This window comes from Monodelphis domestica, chromosome 7 (genome assembly GCF_027887165.1).
Source record: "Monodelphis domestica isolate mMonDom1 chromosome 7, mMonDom1.pri, whole genome shotgun sequence".
Taxonomy (NCBI): Eukaryota; Metazoa; Chordata; class Mammalia; order Didelphimorphia; family Didelphidae; genus Monodelphis; species Monodelphis domestica.
In genome coordinates this window covers 227,935,269-227,961,901 of record NC_077233.1, presented here as the reverse complement: position 1 = coordinate 227,961,901, position 26,633 = coordinate 227,935,269, and the positions used below count along the sequence as shown (strand labels likewise).

Genomic DNA, 26,633 nt, shown 5'->3' with positions numbered 1-26,633 from the left:
TGGCTACATTGGATTTTTTTATAAAAAACTTTTTAATTTGATGTAGCCAAAATTATCTTATATTTTGGGGCTCTTTCTAAGTCTTGCTTGGTTTTAAAATCTTTCCCTTCCCAAAGGTCTGACATGTATACTATTCTGTGTTCACCTAATTTACTTATAGTTTCCTTCTTTATGTTCAAGTCATTCACCCATTCTGAGAGTTTATCTTGGTGTAGGGTGTGAGGTTTTGGTCCAAGCCTAATCTCTCCCACACTGTCTTCTGCTTTTCCCAGCAGTTTTTATTGAACAGTGGATTTTAGTCCCAAAAGCTGGGATCTTTGGGCTTGTCATAGACTGTCCTGCTGAGGTCCCTTACACTAAGTCTATTCCACTGATCCTTTGTTCTGTCTCTTAGCCAGTACCAAATTGTTTTGATGACCACTGCTTTATAGTATAGTTTGAGATCTGGGACTGCAAGGCCACCTTCCTTTGCATTTTTTTTTTCATGATTTCCCTGGGTATCCTTGATCTTTTGTTCTTCCAAATGAACTTTGTTATGGTTTTTCTAATTCAGTAAAAAAGTTTTTTGGAAGTTTAATGGGTATGGCACTAAATAAATAGATAAGTTTGGGTAGGATGGTCATTTTTATTATGTTAGCTCATCCTTCCCATGAGCAGTTAATGTTTTTCCAATTGCTCAGATCTAGTCTTAGTTGTGTTTAAAGTTTTGTAGTTATGTTCATATAGTTCCTGTGTTTGTCTTGGCAGATAGATTCCTAAGTATTTTATATTGTCTAAGGTGATTTTGAATGGGATTTCTCTTTCTGATTCCTGCTGCTGCGATGTGTTGGAGATATATAGAAATGTCGATGACTTGTGTGGATTTATTTTGTATCCTGTTACTTTGCTAACGTTGTTAATTATGTCCACTAGCTTTTTAGTTGATTCTCTAGGATTCTTTAAGTAGACCATCATATCATCCACAAAGAGTGATAGCTTGGTCTCCTCATTGCCAATTTTAATACCTTCAATTTCTTTTTCTTCTCTAATTGCTACTGCTAGTGTTTCTAGTACAATGTTAAATAATAGAGGTGATAATGGGCATCCTTGTTTCACTCCTGATTTTATTGGGAATGCATCTAGTTTATCCCCATTGCAGATGATGTTGGCTGATGGTTTTAGATAGATACTGTTTATTATTTTTAGTTTAAATCCTATCTGATCATAGTGAATAACCCTTCTGATCACTTGCTGGAATCTTTTTGCTAGTATCCTATTTAAGATTTTTGCATCTATGTTCACTAGGGAGATTGGTCTATAGTTTTCTTTCTCTGTTTTTGACCTGCCTGGCTTTGGAATCAGTACCATAGTTGTGTCATAAAAGGAATTTGGTAGCACTCCCTCTTTGCTTATTTTGTCAAATAGTTTGTATAGTATTGGGATTAGCTGTTCTTTGAATGTTTGATAGCATTCACTTGTGAATCCATCAGGCCCTGGGGATTTTTTCTTAGGGAGTTCTTTTCTGATATGGGATTATATAAGAATTCTATTTCTTCTTCTGTTAATCTAGGCAATTTATATTTTTGTAAATATTCATCCATATCACCTAGATTGCCATATTTATTGCCATATAATTGGGCAAAATAGTTTTTGATGATTGCCTTAATTTCCTTTTCATTGGAGGTGAGATCCCCCTTTTCATTTTTGATATGTTAATTTGGTTTTCTTCTTTCTTTTTTTAATTAGATTGACTAGTACTTTGTCTATTTTGTTTGTTTTTTCAAAATACCATCTTCTAGTCTTATTTATTAGTTCAATAGTTCTATCACTCGATTTTATTAATTTCTCCCTTAATTTTTAGGATCGCTAATTTGGTTTTCTTCTGGGGGTTTTTAATTTGTTCGCTTTCAAAGTTTTTTGATTTGCATGTCCAATTCATTGATCTTTGCCCTCCCTAATTTGTTAATATATGAACTCAAGGATATACATTTTCTGCTGAGTACTGCTTTGGCTGCATCCCATAAGGTTTGAAAGGATGTCTCATCATTGTCATTTTCTTCAGTGAAATTATTAATTGTTTCTATGATTTGTTCTCTAACCGATTTTGGAGTATCATATTATTTAATTTCCAATTAATTTTTGATTTGGCTCTCCATGTACCCTTACTGATCATTATTTTTATTGCCTTATGATCTGAAAAGGTTGCATTTATTATTTCTGCTTTTCTGCATTTGCATGCCATGTTTTTAAGACCTAGTATGTGGTCAGTCTTTGTGAATGTGCCATCTGCTGCTGAAAAAAAGGTTTATTCCTTTTTGTCCCTATTTATTTTTCTCCATATATCTAGTAACTCTAATTTTTCAAAGATTTCATTCACATCTTTTACCTCTTATTTTTTGATTTGATTTATCTAAATTTGATAGTGGTTGGTTCAGGTCTCCCACTAATATAGTTTTACTATCTATTTCCTCCTTCAATTCTCCTAGTTTCTCCATTAGAAATTTGGGTGCTATACCATTTGGTGAATACATGTTGATTAGTGATATTTCCTCATTGTCTATACTCCCTTTTATCAGGATGTATTTACCTTCCCTATGTGAGATTTAAAATGGTTGAGGTCTTAAACTGTAGTGATTAAAATAGTGGAAGATATAAATTGTGATAGATATAAGAGAGGGTGAGTAAATTTGACCGCAGAAATATGTTTCACTACAGTGTCTTGGGTTTTAAAATCAAATATAAGGTGGTCGCCAGGGAAATATTCCCAATTATTCAAATACCCAAGTCAATTGGGTTTTATAGAGATTTTAATTAACAATACAATGAGTAATCAAAGAAAGAGAGAGAGAGAGTAAGAAAGGAATAAGTATGAAGGGCCTCAAGCCAATATGGCCTAGACCTGAGTCTTAAAAGAGAAATCAGCCAGTTTTTTAACACTCACCACAAGGTCTGACTAAACAAGGATACTAGTGACACCAGGCCAGCGTCCTTCCTCAAAAGAGTCTTCCAGCCAGAGATTGTTTCAAAGGGCCTCTCTCAAGAGCCTCCAGAGCTCCTACCCCAGAGGGACAGCGCTCCTCAGAGGAGCTCCTCAAGGAGCTCTCCTTCAGAATGAGAGTCAGAAATCGAGATCCTCTCTTTCTCTTCTCTGAGCTCTTATTTTTAACGGCAAAATCTCTTCTATCCGGAGGGACAGCGCTCCTCAGAGGAGCTCCTCAAGGAACTCTCCTTCAGAATGAGAGTCAGAAATCGAGATCCTCTCTTGCTCTTCTCTGAGCTCTTATTTTTAACGGCAAAATATCTTCTGTCCCCTCCCCTAAGTCCTTACATCTACCAATCACTGTAGATGTTTCTAAAGGACCGCCCATTTTGAATTCACAGCTGAGTAGTTTTAATCCCTTTAGTAAGTCAGGAAAAAATGCTGCTGTGTGGACAAATTTCATTAAGAAAAAACCTCTGAATAAGTTATCACCCTTTTAGGTTTAAGTAGTTTACAAGTTGCCCCACCTTTATAGGTACTTAGTATCCCATTGTATCAATTCTAAAACAGTCATGACTCAAAGAATTTCCTGTCTCTTCCATAAGCATGGATCAAAGTACTTTCATTGTTTAGCAAGCTGTTTTCTGTCCTAAAGCAGTCTTAAGTAGGGTGGAGCAGGGACACTCCCATAGCTAGGAGCCCCCACACTCAAGTAGAGTTCTCACTATCTGCTAGGGAATTCTTCCAAGTAGAAGATTCCCCAATGGGGAAATTTCCAACATTCATAAGTCTGAGAAATTTTTTTTACACCTATCCCTTTTAATCAGGTCTATTTTTGCTTTGGCTTTGTCAGATGTCATGATTGCAACTACTGCCTTCTTTCTATCAGTTGAGGCCCAGTAGGTCTTGCTCCAACTTTTAATTCTGACCTTGTGAATATCTACCCGCCTCATATGTGTTTCTTGTAGACAACGTATGGTAGGATTTGGGATTCTAATCTACTCTCCTATTCATCTACGTTTTTTGGGTGAGTTCTTCCCATTCACATTCAAAGTTATGTATGATTGTCACTTGTGAATTCCTTAGCATTTTTATATCTTCCCCTAGTTCTGTCCTTTCTTCTTTTGCTATATCATTTTAAACTACTTTTAATCAATCTCCCTAATCCCCTCCTTTGATATGCTTCCCTTTCTGTCCCCTTCATTTTTGTTCCCTAATTGTTTTTTAGGGTCTGTTAATTCCCCCCCTTCTTCCCTCCCTTTTTTCCTCCCTCCCCTCTACCCCCTCTTAGTTTTACCTTCTCCCTTACCCTGTTGAATAAGATAGACTTCAAGATCCCAATGGATCTAGATGCTCTTCCCTCAGAGTTGATTTCACTGAGAGTAAGGTTTAAGTATTACCTATTAGTACTCTCTTCCTCTGCTTCTTATGAGTATTCTTCCCCTCTCCTTCCCATGTGTATCTTTGTGTGAAAAAGATTATTCTATTTTATTTCTGTTTCTTCAAGTATCTCTTGGTACCATCATTGATTTCCCACCCCACCACCACCCTTTTTATTTTTTTCCATATCTTCTTATAGCCCTTAATGCCCCAATCTTTCCCTATGCATGATTCTTCTAATTACTGTTATAATGAATACAGTTTTGAGAGTTACAAATAACATTTTCTCCATATATTAATATAAATAATCTGATCTAATTGTAGCCTTTGTAGAAGAGAGTTTGAATTAAAAAAAATTTTTCCCCCTTTCCCTTTCTTTCACATTTACCTTTTCATGTTTCTCTTGCTTTTTGTGTTTGGATATCAAACTTTCCACTTAGTTCTGGTCTTTTCTTTACAAATACTTGGAAATCTTCTATTTTGTTGAATGCCCATACTTTCCCCTGGAAGTATATAATCAGTTTTGGTTGAAGACTCAGTTCTCTTGCCTTTCTGAATATCATATTCCAGGCCTTGCAGTCCTTTATTGTGAAAGCTGCCAGGTCTTGTATGATCCTGATTGGTGCTTCTTGGTATCTGAATTGTCTCTTTTTGGCTTCTTGTAGAATTTTCTCCTTAGCTTGAGAGCTTTGGAATTTGGCAGTTACATTCCTGGGAGTTGTCTTTTAGGGATTTAGTATAGAGGGTGTTCTATGAACTCTTTCAATGTCTATTTTTTCCCCTTATTGAAGAACATCAAGGCAATTTTCTAGGATGATTTCTTGTAGTATGGGGTCAAGATTTCTGTTTATTTCTGGTTTTTCAGGTAGAGCAATGATTCTCAAATTGTCTCTCCTTCCTCTGTTTTCTTGATCTGTCACCTTGTCAGTGAGATATTTTGTTTTCTTCTATTTTGTCAGTCTTTTGACTTTGCTTTATTATTTCTTCCTGTTTTGCAAGATCATTGTCTTCCAGTTGCCTAATTCTGGTCTTTAAAGACTGGTTTTCCTTTTCAGTTTGGTTTACCCTGCTTTCTGTGGCTTCCACTTGTTTCTCCAATTGGGAGTTCTTGTCTCTCAGACTGTTGTTCTCTCTTTGAATTATTTTCCATTTTTCTTGCCAGAAGGCTTCCATCTTTTGGATAAGCTCCAATTTGAATTCTTCCAGAGCTTGTGGACAGTTTTCCATTTTTTTTTTAATGTTTTGATTTTGTTTGAATTTCTTCCTCTTTTTACTCTGTAGCCTGGGTTTTCCTTCCGTAAAAATTTTCAAGAGTCAATGTCTTCTTCCTGTTTTTCTTGGAGGGTGTCTGTTGATCCTGGTCACAATGAGCCATCACTGTGATGGTTTTTCCTTCCCTTTTTAGTCAGAAATCTGAGTGAGATGGGCAGGTTCTCTGTTTATGGGAGCAAGACTTTTGCCTGAGGCAAGTTCTTGAATCTCCACAGCCTCTGCTGTTTGCTAGAGTACCCACTGTCGGTTCTCTCCAGTGCACGGAGGTTTCCTGTGTAACTGCTCTCAGGGGTAGATCCCCGGCAGACCTAGTCAGCTCCCAAGGGCCTTGAGGTGCCCCTTGATCACTCTAGAGGTGTCCCTTGCTCACTCACTGTTTCTGGTGTGCACTGGCTCTGACTCTGGCTCTGTAGGTGGGGGGGGGGGGAGGGTTGATCGGCTCACGTTTGAGTGGGAGCTTTTTCTCCTTATAGTGTGAAAATGCTCAAACCCCACATACCTTCAATGCTGCTCCCTACTGTAGAGTTCCTCCATTCTTCCGAAAATGGTTTTTATGTTCTTTTGAGGTAGTCTATTTCTTTGGGTTCTGGGTAGAGGAAGTGTCTTGTGTCTAGACTGCCGCCATGTTTACCCGGAAGTCCATATTTACATTTTTTTTTAAACCCTTACCTTCCATCTTGGAGTCAATACTGTGTATTGGCTCCAAGGCAGAAGAGTGGTAAGGGCTAGGCAATGGGGATCAAGTGACTTGCCCAGGGTCACACAGCTGGGAAGTGTCTGAGGCCAGATTTGAACCTAGGACCTCCCATCTCTAGGCCTGGTTCTCAATCTACTGAGCCACCCAGCTGCCCCCCATATTTACATTTTTAACAAACAAAACTGCATTTTATTCCATTTGTTTGGTCATGAATATTTCAGCACCTGTTCTCTTTCCAGGTCCCATAGAAGTCTTCCTTTGTAACAAATGTAGTCAAGCAAAACAAGTCAGCATTTTGGCTATTTGGAAATATACATCTCATTTGACACGTCTTGTCTATTATCCCTCTTGCCCAAAGGTAGGAGGCATGCATCATCATTAGTCTTCTCATGTCATGATTTGTCACTGTGGTTGAGCAGAGTTCTAAAGTCTTACAAAGTTGTTTTCCTTTACATTACTATGAATAGTGTTTCCCTCTTCTCTTATTTCATTCAGTTCAAACAAATTTTCCCGGATTTTTTCTGAACTTTTCAAAGGTCCATTTACATTTCATTATATTTGTATTGCTGTAATTTGTCTGGCCATTCTCTACTTAATGGGCTTTGCTAAAACAAAAAAATGCTATTATAAATATTTTTAAATATATACATTAGAGTTTCCTCTGCTTTGGAGCACTTTGAAGTATATATGCATAGTATTGTTATAGTTGGATGTTTTGGGTGATTTTGAAGGTGAGGGAAATACACTTCCAAAGTGTTTTCTTGAACATTTGAAAGAATAACACATTCACCATTGTAATAGACTGAAGGATTGGCATTTCGGCATACTTTCTGTTGGAGGTGGGGGGATGATTAAAAGCCTTTGGCCTTACAGTTCTTTTCCATGCCTTTCCCCTCAAGCTCTCCCTTCTTCCAAATTCTCCATTTCTGTCAAAGGTATCACCATCATTCCAGTCTCTCAGGTTTGTAGTATGGGCATTATCTTGGGCTTTTCATTCTCCCTCATTGCATCTATCTAGTCATTTACCATATCTTGCTATATTTTATCTCTATTGAGTCTCACATTCAAACTCTTCTCTCCATTCACAGTTACTACCTCAGCTCAGGCCCTTATCATGTCTTGCCCTAGGTAATTGCAACCGTTTTTAATTGTTCTCTCTGCCTCATTTCAGTTCATCTGACACACTAATACCAGTCATTTTCCTTAAGCTTAGATCTGATTGTGTGACTCTCCTACACTTGAATGATTGATAAAATTTTAGAGTCCAGTTCTCATACATGTAACTTCTTCCTGTTTTCTATCTACTGGCAGTTCTGTTTTTTATCATGTATATGGAGTTATATAATCTTATGGATATAAAGTATCAGTGATATATGTAGACAAATATCATAGATCTGTTTATGGAAATTTTATAGATTTAGATTTTATAGGATGAATCTCTGGGCATTTACCATAGACCATTAAGTACAGTGAAATCCTCCTATAAAGGTGATCTTGAAAACTGTGTTTATGTTAGCTTTTCATCAAGTTTTAGGGTATCTGTAGTATATCCAAATCTTTATAATAAATAGATATGTAATTATTGTAACATGCTGTAACAGAGCACAATTCCTGCATGTAAATAGCATATTTTTATACCTGAACTAAAATGTTGATAATAGTACCCTCTACTTGTTTATAGAGACCTGAGTCTTCAAAGCCCTTTTCCCTACATTCTCTCCCTTGCTGACCTCACCAGATTCCACAGGCTCTGGTGATAACCCTCATTCTAGGAAAAATATATTTATTCACCTCAGCCTCTTTGAATCCTTAATTTCCACTTAAATCTTAGCTTAAAAGTGCTACCTTCTACATGAACTCTTTCATGATAACCTCCCCCATGCTCTGCAGAAACTCTTTTTCCCAATGCCTAATCCTTTACTCAGGAGACACTCAGTGTTGAAATGCTGCTGAAGAAGCACCCTTTAAAAGTTCATTTAATAACCATAGGAAAGAAGAAACATATAGTCTTATTTTTTACAAGATAAATTCATATTTAGGAAAAAATTTTTCAGACATTTCCAAATGTGTCATTTTTTATTAGAACTTCAGTGCATAAACATTTTACTAGATAATTTTCTTGTGGCATTTGTTATAACTTTCAAATATTCTTTTCAAATGAATTTTTAAAAATTTTGATACTGGCTGTCTTAAAAATATTTTTAAAACAGACGCTTTGCATTCATTTTGTGCAGGATATCTATCTTGGTGAATTGTAGATTTCTACTTGTATGCCTATTTCAGGAGATGTTAATTCCTGACTAAAATTTAAAAAAAAGAAAAAGATTTAAGCAGCAGAGGTTTTTACTTAGCTAGTGAAACCTCTTTTCTTGTTACTAATAAGAAGCCAAGTATGGTCATGAATATGTACATTTCTCCAGAACAAAGAAAAATTATATATTTTCCTCAAATTCTAATTATAATAAATTAGATATAGAATGATGGCCTATGAAAACAGTTTGATATATTTGCTATTATACTTCCATTCTTAAATGGATTAGTTTTGGGGTAAATTCTGAAAAATTTTCCTTTAAAAACACCATTTTTCTCCCAACCAGTACTTTAAAAAGTTTACTATTTGAATCATTGTTTCATAGATGACTTGTAAGTAAATTACTTAGACCAGGGTTATATTTTGAGGAATTTTGAGGGCTTTATTTAATATTTGAGTTAGCGGGTTAGGGACCCGGCTGTGACTAAACTGCTGAATTACACTGAGAAACTTCCTCTTCTTTTATCTGTTTATAAAGTAGGTGCTTAATCCTTAAGTGTGTGCTTATTCTGTGTATACTCAGTACAAAATGCTCCGATATCAGTAAAATTGTTTATTATTAGAAGTATTGAAGTTAAAGCAAGTTTCATGAAAATCCTCAGTGTGATTGACCATCGATTTGTGATTTTATTTCCCTTCCTTCAGACTTCAAAACTTATCTCTGTATCTTCAACCATACTTCCATCTTTTGCTAGTCACAGAAAAGTGGCTGTTTTTCTTACCAAAGTTGCTCCCTACAGTTATGCCTCTCTCTCCTTTGGAAGCTTGCCTCTTCTATCATTCTGTCTTTTGGGATAACATATGTAAATGATTGCATGCCTTAATGAGCTATATAAATGCCAGCTATGTAAACCTATGTACATCTCATTCTTTTCAAATTTTTGATTGTGTTCAGAGAAATTGGTCCTGGGACAAATGATTAATCTGCTATTATTCCTTTATATTTAATTATATGCAGGCTATTTTTCAGGTGGGGTTTTTTTGGCAATAGGCTAACTGAATTTATAAATACAAATGGGGGATTTCTTGTAATAGTGTAAAAATATTAAGATATAAGCTCATCTTCTATGGGTGCACTAAAAGCATCCTCAATACAACTCTAATATTAGACAAATTAATAGGAATAACGTGTCCTTAGTCCTGTTCCTATGTGATATTGTTCTCTTCTGTTCTCTGTATTTTAAAGACTTTGTTCCATGTAGCATGAAGATTGAGAATTTTGATTAAAGATATCTATTAAAATGGTTGTTCTTTAGGTTTTTATGAATCAGTGTTATAGGAAATGGTTGGAAACAACTTACTCCATGATTCCAGAATGATTTATTGTTTAGTTCTCTAGGTTATTTTGAGGCCTGTGTTTGTAATGTAGAAACTTTCCATGAAAAGTAAATAATTCTAGCCGTTGGATCATGTCTTGCTAGGTGTTTACTAAGTGCTAAATTTTCATAGCCTCCAATAATGTGTTGCACTGTTTTCACCATTTCCTTGCATTATATTCATAGACCACTAAATTCAGGCTCCTTTAAGAATATGGTAGTTTCTGTTGGTAGCGTCCTGTTCCTGAATTATCATAAAAAATTGTTTCTAACAAACTATGTTATATCACTTGGGCATTTATTTGCTGTTTCTCTCTTAAATATTGAGAAATATGAAAATGTTACACATAAGAGGTCTTTGATTCCATTCTTGAATATTAGCTGTTTTATAAGCTTTATCCAGAGGCAAACCACTTTCAATTACATTTGAACTTCCTTTTCAGTGGAACCTACCTTTTACCTGCTTTGACTTTGGCTTGGTAAAATGATGTCTCTTTTTTCCAAAGATATTTGTTTAGATTCTTAACCTATCATGTTTGCCAAAAATGCCTATCAATCTTTCATTCTTTAGGTGGGAAATATTAATTTTTCTTTAGCTGCTGCTTTAGACCCTTTGTTTTATTAATATTATTAAAAATTTTGTTAGACTAACTTCCATATCTGTTCTGATCCATTTATTATTGTCTTCAAACTCTTCCTATTGTGTGACTTGTTCCATAGATTCCTCAAGTTATTTTCCTGTATCTCTTTCCTTTTATAAGAGCACCCTACATTTGATGCCTCTGCTTTCTCACAACCAGTTCCCTAAATCCCTTGTAGCAGTGTCTAGCCTCTTCCTTTTTTTGAACTGCTCTTTAAGGGTCACTAATTTCTTTTAAAATATTTTTTTCATTGACATATTTTGTTGTCACATTGCATGGGTTTCCATTATAATCCTTCTTTTCTCCTTCCATAGAGCTATCCATCATAACAAAGAATCTTTTTAAAAGAAAAAAAGAGGGGAAAAATCAGCAAGACCAATCAACATATTAAAAATCTCTAAAGCTATAAGAAATATTCTCCAGCCCTAGACACTGATCCTTGAAAGCACAGGTCTCTGGGGTAGGGAGAAAGAGGGGAAAAAGTGTCTTCTCATATTTTCTTTGTGGATAAACTTATTTTTTATAAATTAAGTGTATTTAATTTCAGTTCTGTAGGGGTTATTCTTTCTATTTGCATTGTTATATAATTGTGTGTAATTTTTCCTTGGCTCTGCTTACTTCACTTTGCAATCAGTTCATGTAAATCTTTTCATATTCCTCAGTATTTATCATGCTCATTGTTTCTTATAGCACATTAATATCACATGACATTTATATTCCACAGCTTGCTTGGCATTCTCCAGTTGACAATCAGATACTTTTTTCAAGTTCTTTACTACCAAAAAAAAGTGCTGATGTAAATTTTTTGATGTCATACCAACCCTTTGTTGGCATCAATGACTGCCTTGGAGTATATGCCTAAGAGTGGACTCTTTGAATCAACAGATAAGGACATTATAGTCACTTTATTTGGATAATTCCAAATATTATTATAACTAATGACCTCTTATTTGCTAAATCAATCACTTTTCAGTCAACATCTACCTTGACCATTTTTTTTTAAATAACAATTAACATCTTATAGATTGCTTTCTATGTGCCAGTGACTATGCTGAGTACTTCATATAGCAGCTAGTAAATGTCTAAGGCCACCAGATTTGAATTTAGGTTTTTCTGACTCCAATCCAGCACTCTATCCACTGTTCCACCTATAGTGATTGATACTATTGATTTCTTCCGTCCTGAGTATTTTCTCCTGTTTCTTCCTTTTTTTCCTGATTGTTCCATTTACGTTTCCTTCAGGGGTTAACCATTTTTCTTCTTCCTCTTTAGTATGTTTATCCCACAGGGCTTTGCAATAGGTCTTCTCCCTTAATTTTTTCCTTATTGGTTCTCCATGCCCACGGTTTTAATAATAAAGAGATAATTGCCAAATTTAAATATCCAACCTAACCTCCTTCTTGAACTTATTCTCATTAGATGTCTTGTTAGCATTCCAGATTTTATATGTTCAGTCCTGAATTCCCTATATTCTCTCCCAAACCTGTTTCTCCTAGATTCCCTTTTTCTGTAGATACCTTTATCCTACCCTCCAAGTCATCCCAACTCAAAACTTCAGTCATCTTTGACTCTTCTCCCTAATTGACTTTCCACATCTAGCCAGTTGCCAAATTATGCTAATTCTACTTATATATCATCTCTGATCTATTTCCTTTTCTATAGTTAGTCTGTTCTCTCCCCTTATCACATATCATTTGGACTGTTGCAATATAATCCTAATGTCCAGTTCTCTCCTCTCTAATACATCCTTTACATGACTGCCAAAATAATCTTTCTAAGGAAGAGATTGCATTATGTCACTTTCCTACTCAGAAACTTTAGGGGTTCTTGATCACCTTTACGATAAATAATAATTCCTTTTCATGGTATTTAAAGCCTCTTACAATCTGACTCATACCTTATTTCATATTATTTCCCTTTTTGTAATGTTCTTGTCTCCATCCCAACTCATGTAGATTTTGCTGTTTCTTGAACCTGGCATATCACCTCTTGCTTCAGTTACACATATAGATACCCTCCAAATCTGAACTACACTCTTTCCTTGTATTTCTTTTTCATAATCCTTTTTATTTTTTATTTTTTTTTGTCTTTTTTAAAAATTTGATCATTTCCAAGCATTATTCATTAAAGACATAGATCATTTTCTTCCCCCCCCCACCCCCCATAGCCGACGCGTAAATCCACTGGGCATTACATGTTTTCTTGATTTGAACCCATTGCTATGTTGATAATATTTGCATTAGAGTGTTCATTTAGTCTCTCCTCTGTCATGTCCCCTCAACCGCTGTATTCAGGCAGTTGCTTTTCCTCGGTGTTTCTACTCCCATAGTTTATCCTTTGCTTATGAATAGTGTTTTTTTCTCCTAGATCCCTGCAAATTGTTCAGGGACATTACACCGCCACTAATGGAGAAGTCCATTATGTTCGATTATACCACAGTGTATTAGTCTCTGTGTACAATATTCTCCTGGTTCTGCTCCTCTCGCTCTGCATCACTTCCTGGAGGTTGTTCCAGTCTCCATGGAACTCCTCCTCCACTTTATTATTCCTTTTAGCACAATAATATTCCATCACCAACATATACCACAATTTGCTCAGCCATTCCCCAATTGATGGGCATTCCCTTATTTTCCAGTTTTTGGCCACCACAAAGAGCGCAGCTATGAATATTTTTGTACAAGTCTTTTTGGGGTACAGACCCAGCAGTGCTATGGCTGGATCAAAGGGTAGATATTCTTTTGTCGCCCTTTGGGCATAGTTCCAAATTGCCCTCCAGAATGGTTGGATCAGTTCCACCAGCAATGAATTAATGTCCCTACTTTGCCACATCCCCTCCAGCATTCATTACTTTCCTTTGCTGTTATGTTAGCCAATCTGCTAGGTGTGAGGTCATACCTCAGAGTTGTTTTGATTTGCATCTCTCTGATTATAAGAGATTTAGAACACTTCTTCATGTGCTTATTAATAGTTTTGATTTCTTTATCTGAGAACTGCCTATCCATGTCCCTTGCCCATTTATCAATTGGAGAATGGCTTGATTTTTTTGTACAGTTGATTTAGCTCTTTATAAATTTGAGTATTAAACCTTTGTCAGAGGTTTTTATGAAGATTTTTTCCCAGATTGTTGTTTCCCTTCTGATTTTAGTTACATTGGTTTTGTTTGTGCAAAAGCTTTTTAATTTGATGTAGTCAAAAATATTTATTTTACATTTTGTGATTCTTTCTATGTCTTGCTTGGTTTTAAAGTCTTTGCCCTCCCAAAGGTCTGACATGTATACTATTCTGTGTTTACCCAATTTACTTATGGTTTCCTTCTTTATGTTTAAGTCACTCAGCCATTTTGAATTAACTTGGTGTAGGGTGTGAGGTGTTGATCTATTCCTAGTCTCTCCCACACTGTCTTCCAATTTTCCCAACAGTTTTTATCGAATAGTGGATTTTTGTCCCAAAAGCTGGGATCTTTGGGTTTGTCATATACTGTCTTGCTGAGGTCGTTTTCCCCCAGTCTATTCCACTGATCCTCCTTTCTGTCTCTTAGCCAGTACCAAATTGTTTTGATGACTGCTGCTTTGTAATATAGTTTAAGGTCAGGGACTGCAAGGCCCCCATCATATGTGGTTTTTTTTTTCATTATTTCCCTGGATATCCTTGATCTTTTGTTCTTCCAAATGAACTTTGTTATGGTTTTTTCTAAATCAGTGAAGAAGTATTTTGGTAGTTCAATGGGTATGGCACTAAATAGATAAATAAGTTTGGGTAGGATGGTCATTTTTATTATATTGGCTCGTCCTATCCATGAGCAGTTAATGTTTTTCCAATTGCTCAAGTCTAGTTTTAGTTGTGTGGAGAGTGTTTTGTAGTTGTGTTCATATAGTTCCTGTGTTTGTCTTGGGAGGTAGATTCCTAGGTATTTTATTTTGTCTAAGTTGATTTTGAATGGGATTTCTCTTTCTAGTTCTTGCTGCTGAGCTGTGTTGGAGATATATAGAAAAGCTGATGATTTATGTGGGTTTATTTTGTATCCTGCAACTTTGCTAAAGTTGTTGATTATTTCAATTAGCTTTTTGGTTGAATCTCTAGGATTCTTTAAGTAGACCATCACATCATCTGCAAAGAGTGATAACTTGGTCTCCTCCTCGCCTATTTTGATGCCTTCAATTTCTTTTTCTTCTCTAATTGCTACTGCTAGTGTTTCTAGTACAATGTCAAATAGTAGAGGTGATAATGGGCATCCTTGTTTCACTCCTGATCTTATTGGGAATGCATCTAGTTTATCCCCATTGCAGATGATATTAGCTGATGGTTTTAGATATATACTGTTTATTATTTTTAGGAACGACCCTTCTATTCCTATGCTTTCTAGTGTTTTTAATAGGAATGGGTGTTGTATTTTATCAAATGCTTTTTCTGCGTCTATTTAGATAATCATGTGGTTCTTGCTGGTTTGCTTGTTGATGTGGTCAATTATGTGGATGGTTTTCCTAATATTGAACCAGCCCTGCATCCCTGGTATAAATCCTACTTGATCATGGTGGATGATCCTTCTGATCACTTGCTGGAGTCTTTTTGCTAGTATCCTATTTAAGATTTTTGCATCTATATTCATTAGGGAGATTGGTCTATAGTTTTCTTTCTCTGTTTTTGACCTGCCTGGTTTTGGAATCAGTACCATGTTTGTGTCGTAAAAGGAGTTTGGTAGAACTCCCTCTTTGCTTATTATGTCAAATAGTTTGTATAGTATTGGGATTAACTGTTCTCTGAATGTTTGATAGCATTCACTTGTGAATCCATCAGGCCCTGGGGATTTTTTCTTAGGAAGTTCTTTGATGGCTTGTTGGATTTCATTTTCTTCATAATCCTTTTTAAAAGCTCATTTTCAGGCACAGCTAGGTAGCACAGTGGCTAGAGCATCAGGCCTGCAGTTGGGAAAACCTGGATTTAAATTTGACTTCAGAAACTTCCTAGTTGTGGGATCCTGGGCAATTCATTTAACCCTGATTCCCTAACCCTGATACTCTTCTGTCCTAGAATTGATACCAAGACAGTTTGGTTTTTTTAAAGCTTATCTCCAGTGTCACCAACTTCAATCTTGATTATCCCAGCTGACAGTGTTCTTTTTCCTCAGAATTTTCCTCAAGCAGTTTGTCTGAATATTTCTTTTGTATCTATCACACCTTACCTCTTGTCAGGTGTATCTGTTTACATGTTAATTTCTGCCCATAAGAAGAGTATAGTCATTTTTTTGCCTTCATATCCTCAGTACCAGCAATGACTCTCTAATATAGGATGGGTTTATAATAAATATACTAGACAAGTACCACATTTTTAAAGAATTCATTATTGAAATCTCAGGGAGGCAGAATGGTACACTAAAAAGAGCACTAAATTTGGAATCAGAGGGCCTGAGTTCCAGTCTCAGCTCTGCCATGTTCTTGTATAGGTATCCCTTCCACATTAAAGAAGTTAGGGGTGAGGCAACCCCCCACAATCTGTAAAATCAGTGTAAAAATTTTTTGGCACTCCCTTTGAACAGAGAAGAAGACTGAATTTTTTCTTTTCTTTTATAGAGTGTTTGTAGAATTTGGGTTAAGTTTTTGGTCATAGGCTATATAATTTCTAAACCTTTTCTATGTTGTCTATTGGCCTTTTGTATGCCATGTCTGGCTTTTGCAAAACTCCCTCCAAATTCCCATTTAATTTCTTATGCTGACCTTTGATATATTGAAACTGCAGTAGAAGGGATATCTGTATTTCCTGCTTGACCTTTGGCAAGTTACTTAATTTTCTGGGCCTCCATTTCCTTATGTGTAAAATGAGGGGTTGGACTAAGGTAACATCCAAATTGACCTGAGATATCATTTAGTCCAATCTCCACATTTTAAAAGTTTGAGTAGACAGAGTTTTAAGAGAGGTGAAATTATTTGCCCTAAGGGACAAAGCTAGACTATAAACTGAAGTCTTTTGATTCCAACACTAACACTTTCCCCAATAAATCCCTAGCTAAGATCGTGTGTTGCTTAGAGCACAGCATCCTTGTTTCAGTTTACTTTCCTGAGAAAATTGTGCCCAGTTGTATAAGTGGAGAATTTGAACCTTTGACGTAATTCCCCAGAAGTCCTTAGTATTTCCCGAAATTCCCCATAATCTCTCCTGCATCTCCATATTGGCAAGATCACATTATTTGTGTTTAACTGGTGGTAATGCTTCCCAGACACTCTTGTTCTTGTATGATGTAACATCAGCAGTGATGGTGGTAAGGTGGGGAAAATTTGAAAATGGCTAACCAGCCATGGGCATGTGGTTTTTATTTTGTATCCTCTTTATTCCTTGATTTCTAATGATCTTTAATAAACCTCATAAAATATAATATTTTTTATTAATTGAGATATAATTTTAAAATTTACACAATAGACATGTCATCCTCAGATATGTAGATAGATAGATAGATAGATAGATAGATATAGATGGATGGATAGGTAATTAAAAAGAAAACATTTATTAATTTATATTTGCCCCTATGCTGAGTGGTGGGGATACAAATATAAGTAAATGAGACAGTCTAGGGGTTGCCTATGTGCTAACCTTCAAGGAGCTTACATTTTATTTAATTTTTTAAAATTTATTTATTTTTACATATTTTTCCAAGGTTACATGATTCATGTTCTCTCCCTTCCCTCTTCCCTTCCCCCTCCCAGAGCTGACAAGTAATTCCACTGGGTTATACATGTATGTACTCAATATCCATTTCCATATTATTCATTTTTGTAATAGAATAGTCTTTTAAAACTAAAACCCCAAATCCTATCCCCATATAAACAAGTGATAAATTATATATTTTTCTTTTGTGTTTCTACTCCCACAGTTCGTTCTTTCAATGTGGATAGCATTCTTTCTCAGAATTCCCTCGGGATTGAAGGAACTTACATTTTAGAAGAGAATAAAAATTTGGAGGGTAAATTAAAAGAGATAAACAGGCCTGTGAGACCTTCTGGAAACTGTGATTGTATTTGGCAGATTGGCATAATTGTAGAGAGTTGGACTTAGAATCTGGAAGCCATTTTTTTCCAGTGGTACAAATTGATTTGAGCACTTTGCAAATCTGCATTTATAAAGAGAGTTCCTCCTACCAGGAGTTCCCTTTTAGTCATTTAAACCATCAGTCAATCATATTAAGGGCCATGAGTGCTAAATGCTAGAGATGTGTAGACAGAAGGACCTTAGCATTCTTTGATGGAAACAGTCTTTGTTTGAACAGACAAAAAAATGGAGGCAGTCCATGTTCAAACAGACAAAATATATACATAGTAAATTTTTGAAGAGGAAGGCACCTATAAAAGAAGTGGTTGTGTTGAGAAAAGACTGCCTGAAGGAAATGAGATTCTAAGAGAAGGAGGTGAATCAGGAGTGTATTTCAGGCAGTGCAAAGGCTCAGAAATTGGGAGCTGTTTGTTGATTAATAAAAACAGCAAAAAGATGCAAGTTGGCCTGATTGTTTGAAGAGGAGTACTTACTATTATTTTTTAAACCCTTACCTTTTGTCTTAGAATTAGTGCTTATCAGTTCCAAGGTAGAAGAACAGTATGGGCTAGGCAATGGGGGTTAAATGACTTGCCCAGGGTCTCACAGATAGAAAGTTTCTGAGATCAGATCTGAAACCAGAACCTTTGTGTCTCCAAACCTGGCTCTCAATCCACTGAGCCACCTGGCTGTCCTGAAGAAGAGTAATTATAATAATATGATTGGAACATTAAGTGGAGTCTAGGCTACAAAGGACTTTGCTGACTAAACAAAGAAGCATATTGTTGATTTTATAGGTAACAGAGGGCCATTGGAACTTATCGAAGAGGGAAATCACATGGTAAGGAAAACCACTTTGGCGGCAGCATGTAGAAAATGGATTGGAAAGGTTCTTAAATGTGTTTAGTCATTTTTCAGTTATGTCCAACTCTTCATGATCTCATTTGAGATTTTCTTGGCAAAAATACTGCAGTGGTTTACCACTTCCTTCTCTAACTCATTTGACAGACGAGAAAACTGAGGCAAATAGGGTGAAATAACTTGCCTACAGTCACACAGAGTATCTGGGGCTAGATTTGAACTCAGGCCTTCCTAACTCCTGGCCCAGCACTCTGTCTACTGCACCACTTAGCTACCTATAGCTAGAGAAGTAGAAGACCAATTAGAAGGCTATAGAAATAGTTTAGGTGAGAGTGGTGAGGTCCTGAACTGAGATCCTGGCTGTGAGAGTAGAAAGAAGGAGATAACTGTATGAGATATGATGAAGGTAGAGACAGTTGGATATATGGGATGACAATGAGTGAGCCAATTAAGTTATGGATCTGGGTGAGTGGAAGGATGGCTGTGTCTTCAACAAAAATAGGGAAGTTGAAAAGCGTTCTAGGTTTAGAGACAAAGATGATGATTTCCATTTTGAGCATGTTGAGTCTGATATACTTTCAGGACAGTAAGTTTGATACATCCAGTAGGCAATTGGAGGTACTTGGAACTTAGGAAAGATTAAGTTTGACTATATAGATGTAGGAGTCATTTGCAAAGCAATGACAAACCTATGGGAGATGAATTCAAGTAAGATTATAGAGGAAGAGCGCCATGGGGTACATGTAGATAGTAAGGAAACTCAAAACATGGTTAGTTGGGTGGGAAGGAAAACCCTAAGGAGAGAAGATCCAGGAGAAAAGGATTGGTCAGTGGTGTCAAATGCTGCAAAAAGATCAAGAAGGGCAAAGATTGAGGAAAAGCCATCAGATTTGGCCATTATAATATCATTATTAACTTTAGAAAGAGCATATCATTTGAAGGATAGATTCCGAAGCCATAGTGAAGAGGTCAGAGAAGTGAGTAAGAAGAGAGGAAGGAGAGAGTGGATATAGATGTCTTTTTTTTTTTTTAAGAGTTTGGCTGTGAAAGGGAGAGAGAGAAAGAGGACAGGAGATAAATGATTATGAAAGCTGATGGAGAAGAAAGATGATGTCAAGGGATTTTGAAATGTAGGCAGAAGAAGAGACTCACTGAAAATGACCTGTTTTCTCTATAAAGTAACTTCAGCTGAGAGAATGGCAGAGGTTGGAGGGTAGAGTAAAGGGAAAGATAATGTAGAAAGGTTGAAGAGAAGCTTTGGAGCAGCCTCTGAAGAGTGGGATAGAAAATCATAGAGGAGAGAGATATTGTGTTGCTGAAGAGATAATTCAATTGAGATCAGATAGCATAAATCTATAGCAGACCTAGTTGGCTTAGTTGCATGCTTTTCTCCAGTTCTACTCAACAGTATAGAGGGAGGGGAAAGGTAGATGGGAGTTATCCAGATTTAAGGTTTGCCCAGTTTTGAATGTTAGTAAGATAGAAGAGGGTAAGTCAAGTCAACAAGCATTAATTAAGTACTTTGCCATGTGCCAGGCACTGCGCTGAGCACTGGGGATCCAAATAAAAGGAAAAAAAAAAAAGAGTTTCAGCCTAGAGGAAAAGACACACGTAAAAGGAAACTGAGAGTAGGGCGAGAGGAAAGGGAAATATATCTGCTCAGGGACATGGTTCCAAAGTCCAAAAGAATAGCTCACCTGATCCTTCCCTCAAAATGGATGTTCTATAAAGAATTTACCAGTGGGAGAAGAAGGGCAGCAGTGGTCAAGGGAGAAGACAGTAAAGTGATTCCAGAGCACTCTAGAAACAAAACTAGTTACTATTGGGTCAAAATTGGAAAGAGAGAAAAGTGGTATTGCACTGCAAGAAAATTAGGAACAGAAGACTTGAAGATCTTGAATGAATACTAGGTAAAGGTAAGGTATAGGGGAAAGTAGAATGATAGTAAACTTATAATCTTACAAATCTTACAAAAAGATTTCAGGACTTTGATCATTGAAGTGGAAATTTGTGGGTGATGGCAAGATCAAGGGTATAATCATCCCTGTGTGAGACAGAAGTAGAGAAGAGAAGTAGGTCATGGGAGCTCAGTAGATTGAGGAACTGAGAGAATAAAGTATTTAAAGGGATATCCACACATATAATGAAGTCCTTCAGTACTCAGATAGATCCCAGTTGGCTGTATATTGACTTAGAAAACCACAAGTTCACATTATTTTTAATTTATTTTATTAAACATTTCCCAATTAGATTTTAGTTCAGTTTATGCATGAAATGGGACTGAGAGTTCTTCTGCTCTAGTTCAAAGGATAAGAATCTGTATGAGGAGAGCCTCATACAGTGTGAGGTGCCTAAACTTCTTGAAAAAGAAAGGAAAATGTCCTAAAAGACAATAGATAACTGCTACTGGTGGATGGGGTGAGGGTAGGGTAGTATAAGTATTTATATAATGTTTACTATGTGCTAGGCACTATGCCCAGCACTTTACAAATATTTTCTAATTTGATCCTCATAAAAACTCTGCAAAGTAGGAAGTAGGTACTATTATTATTCCTATTTTGTAGTTGCAGGCAGAAGTTGTGACTAGCCTAGAGTCACACAACCAGTAAGTTTATTGGGCTGGATTTGAACTACTGTCTTCCTGATTCCAAGTCCAGCATACTATCCATTGCACCACCTATAGCTGTCTGTAGCCAGCTAGCATCTTGTCAGGATTGAGGAAGGAGTATGACATGCATTTAGGCATCCATTATCACAGAGATTGAGAAAGAAAGAGGCAGAATGATATAACAGATCACATTGCCTCCTCAGTCCCCTTTAAAAAATTAGATTGTAGTTTACGAAGGTAGACATTTTTGTTTTTCAATTTGAAATTGCCTGTCTTTATGGTCATATTATGCTTGTGATCAAGGATACTACTAGGCATGGGGAATCTCTATGTTGAACAGCAAGAAGTTTGTTTTTTGTTATAGTATTTAATGCCTAGAATTTGTTTCTCTTTATAGTCGATACAAAACCCATCTTTCCTGTCTAACCTACCTAGATGGGCAAGAAACTGTTTTGATTTCTTTTTTCCCCCTAAAAGTCTGTACATCTCCAATTTGTAAAGTCGCATTGTGAGTTTTCAGTATTTTGAGTTTTTCAAGAGAGAAATGCTCTTATAAAAAGTGCAATAATGTAGTACTATTATAGGTCATTAGATTTTTTTATTCAGTAGTTTATATAATCCTTTTCATAAACTGAATTAATACATGTTTCCATATATTGTAGAAGTCTTGAGTAAGGTCAGGCTGAACAACCACCTTAGTTTTATGATACAAATTATGTATAAAGGCTAAATAATAAAAATATTCTTGTATCTGTAACCGATTCAGACAATAGAATTGTTATTCACATATATTTAAGACTGGTTTTCAGTTAGTATGATACTTAGGATTATAAAATCAAAGCTTCAGACTGGGAAGATATCTGACAAGGTAAACAAGTCTAAATTAATCATTTTACAGATGAGGAATCAGAGGCCTAGTGAGGTTAAGCTATTGCTCAGTCACATAAGTAACAGAACCATGTTTTCCTGTATATTTCTCAGAATCCTAACCCTTTTTCACATTTACAAAGAAGTCTCAGTGTATCAGAGGGTATGTTGATTGTCAGTAGAATTTCTCTACTCTTTAGCTTCAGAAACCTTTTGGTACATAAGCTGCCACCATCTCTTTTTTTAATTTCTCCAAGGAGTTTATATACCATACTTTCTACAATGTTCTTTTGTTCTTTTTTATACCCAGAAATGTCAAGATTGATATGATTCCTCTATAGCAGTATGTCCTTGAACAAAGAAAGAGAGAAATTGGTGGTATTAGTTTATATTTGCAAAAAGAACAACCCTGTAAATAACTGCAGCTTATGCACCAAAAGATTCCTAAGAGTGAAGAGTCAGAGAAGTTATATTAAGAGCTCAGTAAGATCTTTGTATTAAATCAGCATATTCCCTGATATTTTGGGACTTCTTTGCAAAGGTGAAAAAAGAGTATAGAGGAAAACATGGCTCAGGGAGAAGGAATAAGAGAGAACAAAGACTTGTAGACTATGCAGAAGCTTTATACTTCATTGAGAAAATAATTGATAGGTACTAGACATGGTGAACAAAATAATAAAACAAAAAATGTAAAATTGATTATATTTTAACAAACAAGAAAAAATGTATTATTGATATAGGAATCAAACTTGAATCAGTTGTGTCCAGCCGGATCACCAACTTGTTAAAACAAAGTGAGAATTAGAATTATTAAAAGGCAAGAAAAAAGAATAAGGCAAATGGATTGATACAACAAGAACGCCAAAAGAGATCCAAAAGTACCTTAGTCAGCAAACATTTTGAATACTGCCAATTAGTGATATAGGGTTTGAAATGTTTTATGTTTATAAGGTCTTATGAAGAGGAAAGATAGAAGATTATATGAAGTATCACCTTATAAAGTAGAGCAGTGAAGGGTAAAACTATTTCCATATAAGCAAATTCATCACAAGAATATTCAGAGATAAAAATGGGAAAATGACCAAAAAAGAATGGAGAAACCTGCCAAGATGACAGTTACAAAAATGTTGACTTTTCACCATCAAGGACAGTGGAAGCTCTAACACATGGACCCTAACATCACAGTTCCAGATGTAGAGTAGGTACAAATAGCACAAAATAGAACTTAAGACAGGAAAAGATTTAGTTTGGATCTCTATAAGAGAAGAAGAAAGCATGCTAGAGGCATCACAATTGTATGAGCATTGAAGAATTGATAGGCAAAGTATCTGAAAGTAAGGCTGATACTAAAGACATGGACAGAATCTTGGACCCCATCTCCAAAATTCAAATGAGAAAAAAGCATCTATAACTGTCAACCTGTATATATTCTTCCTTTTGTATGAAAGCTTTTTGAGTTATCTGCACATGAATTAAGGGCCTCTTCAAAGAGTTATATTTGTATGTAATATAATATGAGGCTTTCACAAGCAATATTAAACAGTGAACCATATCTTTGCCATTTTCTATTTGACCAAAAGGTATTAGAGAATATGAGACTCCATTATGCTTATTGTTAATTATGAAAAAGTATTTGATTCAGTATAACAGAACTCCTCTTTTATACTCTCTTCCAACAAATGTTTCTCAACCATACATCAAGTCATTTAAGATTACTTGAAAGAGAGAACAAGAGAAACAGTCCTGTTTCAGGTAAAGCATAAAACAGGGAGATGTGTACTTACCAAAAATTTGTCTGATGGGGGAAAATCCAGGCCAAATTGAAAAGGATTCTCTCTAGATTCCTATCTGTGGGTGACATTGCACTTTAAATACTATTAGTACTCAGAATTTGTAGAGCTTCCTGGAAGATATATAACCATTCAAGTTTTTGATATGACCCTCCACTCAAGAGAAACCAAATGGATAAAAAGTGTCTACTACTCAGATTATGACATGCATTTGAATGGACAACTTTTAGATCTAATCTAGTGGTGTGTCTATTGGGGACATACAGTCCAAATGGGTGAGTTGGGTCTAAAGTTGAACAGAAGGAGAATGGGCTAGACTGCCTTTGAGAAATTACAAATAGCACTTTAAAGTTTTGAAAGCACTTTATATATGATTTCATTTGACCTTCATATCAACACTGTGAGGTAGATGCTATAATATTCTCATTTACAGATGACAAATATCTATTAGAGAAGTGACTGCATCTAGGTCACACAGCTAATAATGAGACAGGTTTTGAATACATGTCTTCTAATTCTAAAGGATCACTTCACAAAGTTTCTTTACTAACTCTAGGTTTTCTACAGAAGCCAAGGCCATCTTTTAAATAATATTATTCTACTAGTCTTGCCATGAGGCAATAAAACATTGAATATCATGGTCTCTGAATTAAAAATTAACATCTCACAGAAGGGCAGTGGAAAGGCACCATGATGTTTATGAGCAAGCTATACATATCAATAAGGAATATCAAAGAAGAACCAGAGTAAAAAATATCTTCAAAGAAGTACATGATTAGAAGAGATGTGCTGCTGGTCATATTGCAGGGATGCAGGCCAGAGTGTACCAACATCTCCTGCTATTGAGAGGAAACAAAGTCTTCATCATGTTGAATTGGACTCTTTTGGTGAAGTTACAGAAAGACCTGGACAAGTCATATAGGACAGGCAGATATGGATAGGTTATAGTCATTAGAAGGAACTTTCTAATTGATGGCAATTTGGAACTGTTTAAGTAGTGAATATTTGCAGGATATGGTATGTGCTAGAGCTACAAAGAGAAAAAGAAAACAGTCCTTTCCCCAAGGAACTTAAATTCTGGAAATACACTATTAAATGCAAGCTATATACAAAAATTTATAGGTTAAGATTAATACAGTATGAATGTTAGTAATTAGGGGGGTAGTATTTTTAAAAGTCTTAAATAAGAGATGGCATGGGATTTATGCTTTGAAAGAGGCCAGGGATTCTGTGACTTCAAGGTGAGGAAGAAAATACATTTTCTAGCCTTAAGACCTCAACCTCCTTGTGCAAAGGCAAAGAGAAGGTGGAGTGTTGTCTATGGGGAACAACTAGCAGGCTAGTTACAAGGGTAGGGAGTATATGAAGGAGAGTAATACCAAGTAAGATTGGAAACATAGTCTGGAATCAGGTTTTGGTGGACCTTAAATTCCAGCCTGAGGACTTTGAATTTTATCCTAAAGTCAGTAGAGAGCCATGCAGATTTTTGAGTTGATCAATGTTAGAGTAGAATGTCATCCCATGGATAGATCTGTGTTTTAGGGTTATCAATTTGACAGATGTACAGAGAATTAATTAGAAAAATACGAGAGTTTGAAGGACAGTATTAACCTAAATGAGAATTGAGTTTAACCAAGATGATTTTAGAAGGAGCTGTTGATAGTAATTCTGGAATCTCCTTCCTAATCTTTAAACATATTGATTTCTCACCAGTTTTGCACTGCCAAGAAGATTGTACTTTGACATCCTTGAGGTTCATCAACTAACATCACTTTTACAACATTTTGTAGTATGGATTTAAGTTCTGCTATTAGCCAAAATAGTTTTATGAGACTCTTTCTTTGACAGCTTCTTATTATTGCATTGCCATCCACAGATAGGCTTTGTTCATGCAAGATTTATAGTATGAGGACTGGGAAGTATTAAAGAGATCCTCTAGTCTAGTTTCTGTATTTTACATTATTCTGAAATGTCATTCACACTTTTTTATTTTTCTGTCACTCCTTAGCAACATCTCATCCCCCAATGAACTCTTCCTTGTAGAGAAATATACTTAAACAAAATAACATATTGAGCATGCTTTAAAATGTATGCCTTCTTGTTCTTTGTATTATCTTCCCATTGCTCCTTTGCCAAGAATCAAGAGACATTCTCCACCATCTACTGTCTGAAGTCACAATTGATCCCTGGACTAACCAAAATTCTGAAGTCCTTTAGGATTGTTTTCTTTTACTTTATTGTGGTCGCATTATGTAAATTGTTCTGATTCTACTTTACTCTATTTTAGTTCATAAGTCTTCCCAAGTATCTCATGGTTTCTTTATATTTGCTGTTTCTTATGGTGCATTAATATGCCATATATAATGTAGCACAATTTGTTCAGCCATTCTCCAGTCAAAGGACACTCAATTTCCTGCTTTATTTTTTTTAACATATAAAATCCAGTCATTTTACAGCAAAGGAAACTGAAACCCAGAGAGGTGGAATAATTTACCCAAGTTCATAGAATTATCTTTGATGGGAATTTAGTGGGTTTTGTTTGTTATAGACAAACTCTGGCCTTTATTGAATGAACTAATTGTTCTGCAACAAAATTTACCCGACCATAGCTTGGACAGAACACAGCTCACAGAACAGTGTTTTTTTTTAATCTATGATTTCACCATAGATAGATGACCTGCATTAGACTAATAAGGAAAAATTCCTTATTTAGAGAAAATAATGTCTACTGCAATACCTCAATCCAAAAAATGTTCAAATCAGATTTGACATTATTCAGATAACTCATTCATTATTTAACTATTGGTATAAATGAGAGAATTTTAAATTGGCCATAGCTACATTCTAAACATTTAAACCACATTTAATACATTCAAACTGCATTTATTTAATATTTTATCTACTTTATGCCTTG

At 35.7% G+C, this 26,633-nt stretch overlaps 1 protein-coding gene across 1 annotated transcript in view; it reads left to right on the top strand.

The window, feature by feature from the left end:
- The window catches only part of LMTK2 (lemur tyrosine kinase 2), a 136,412-nt gene that overhangs the window by 26,308 nt on the left and 83,471 nt on the right, over nucleotides 1–26,633 (top strand). The gene's annotated exons all lie outside the window — the stretch shown is intronic.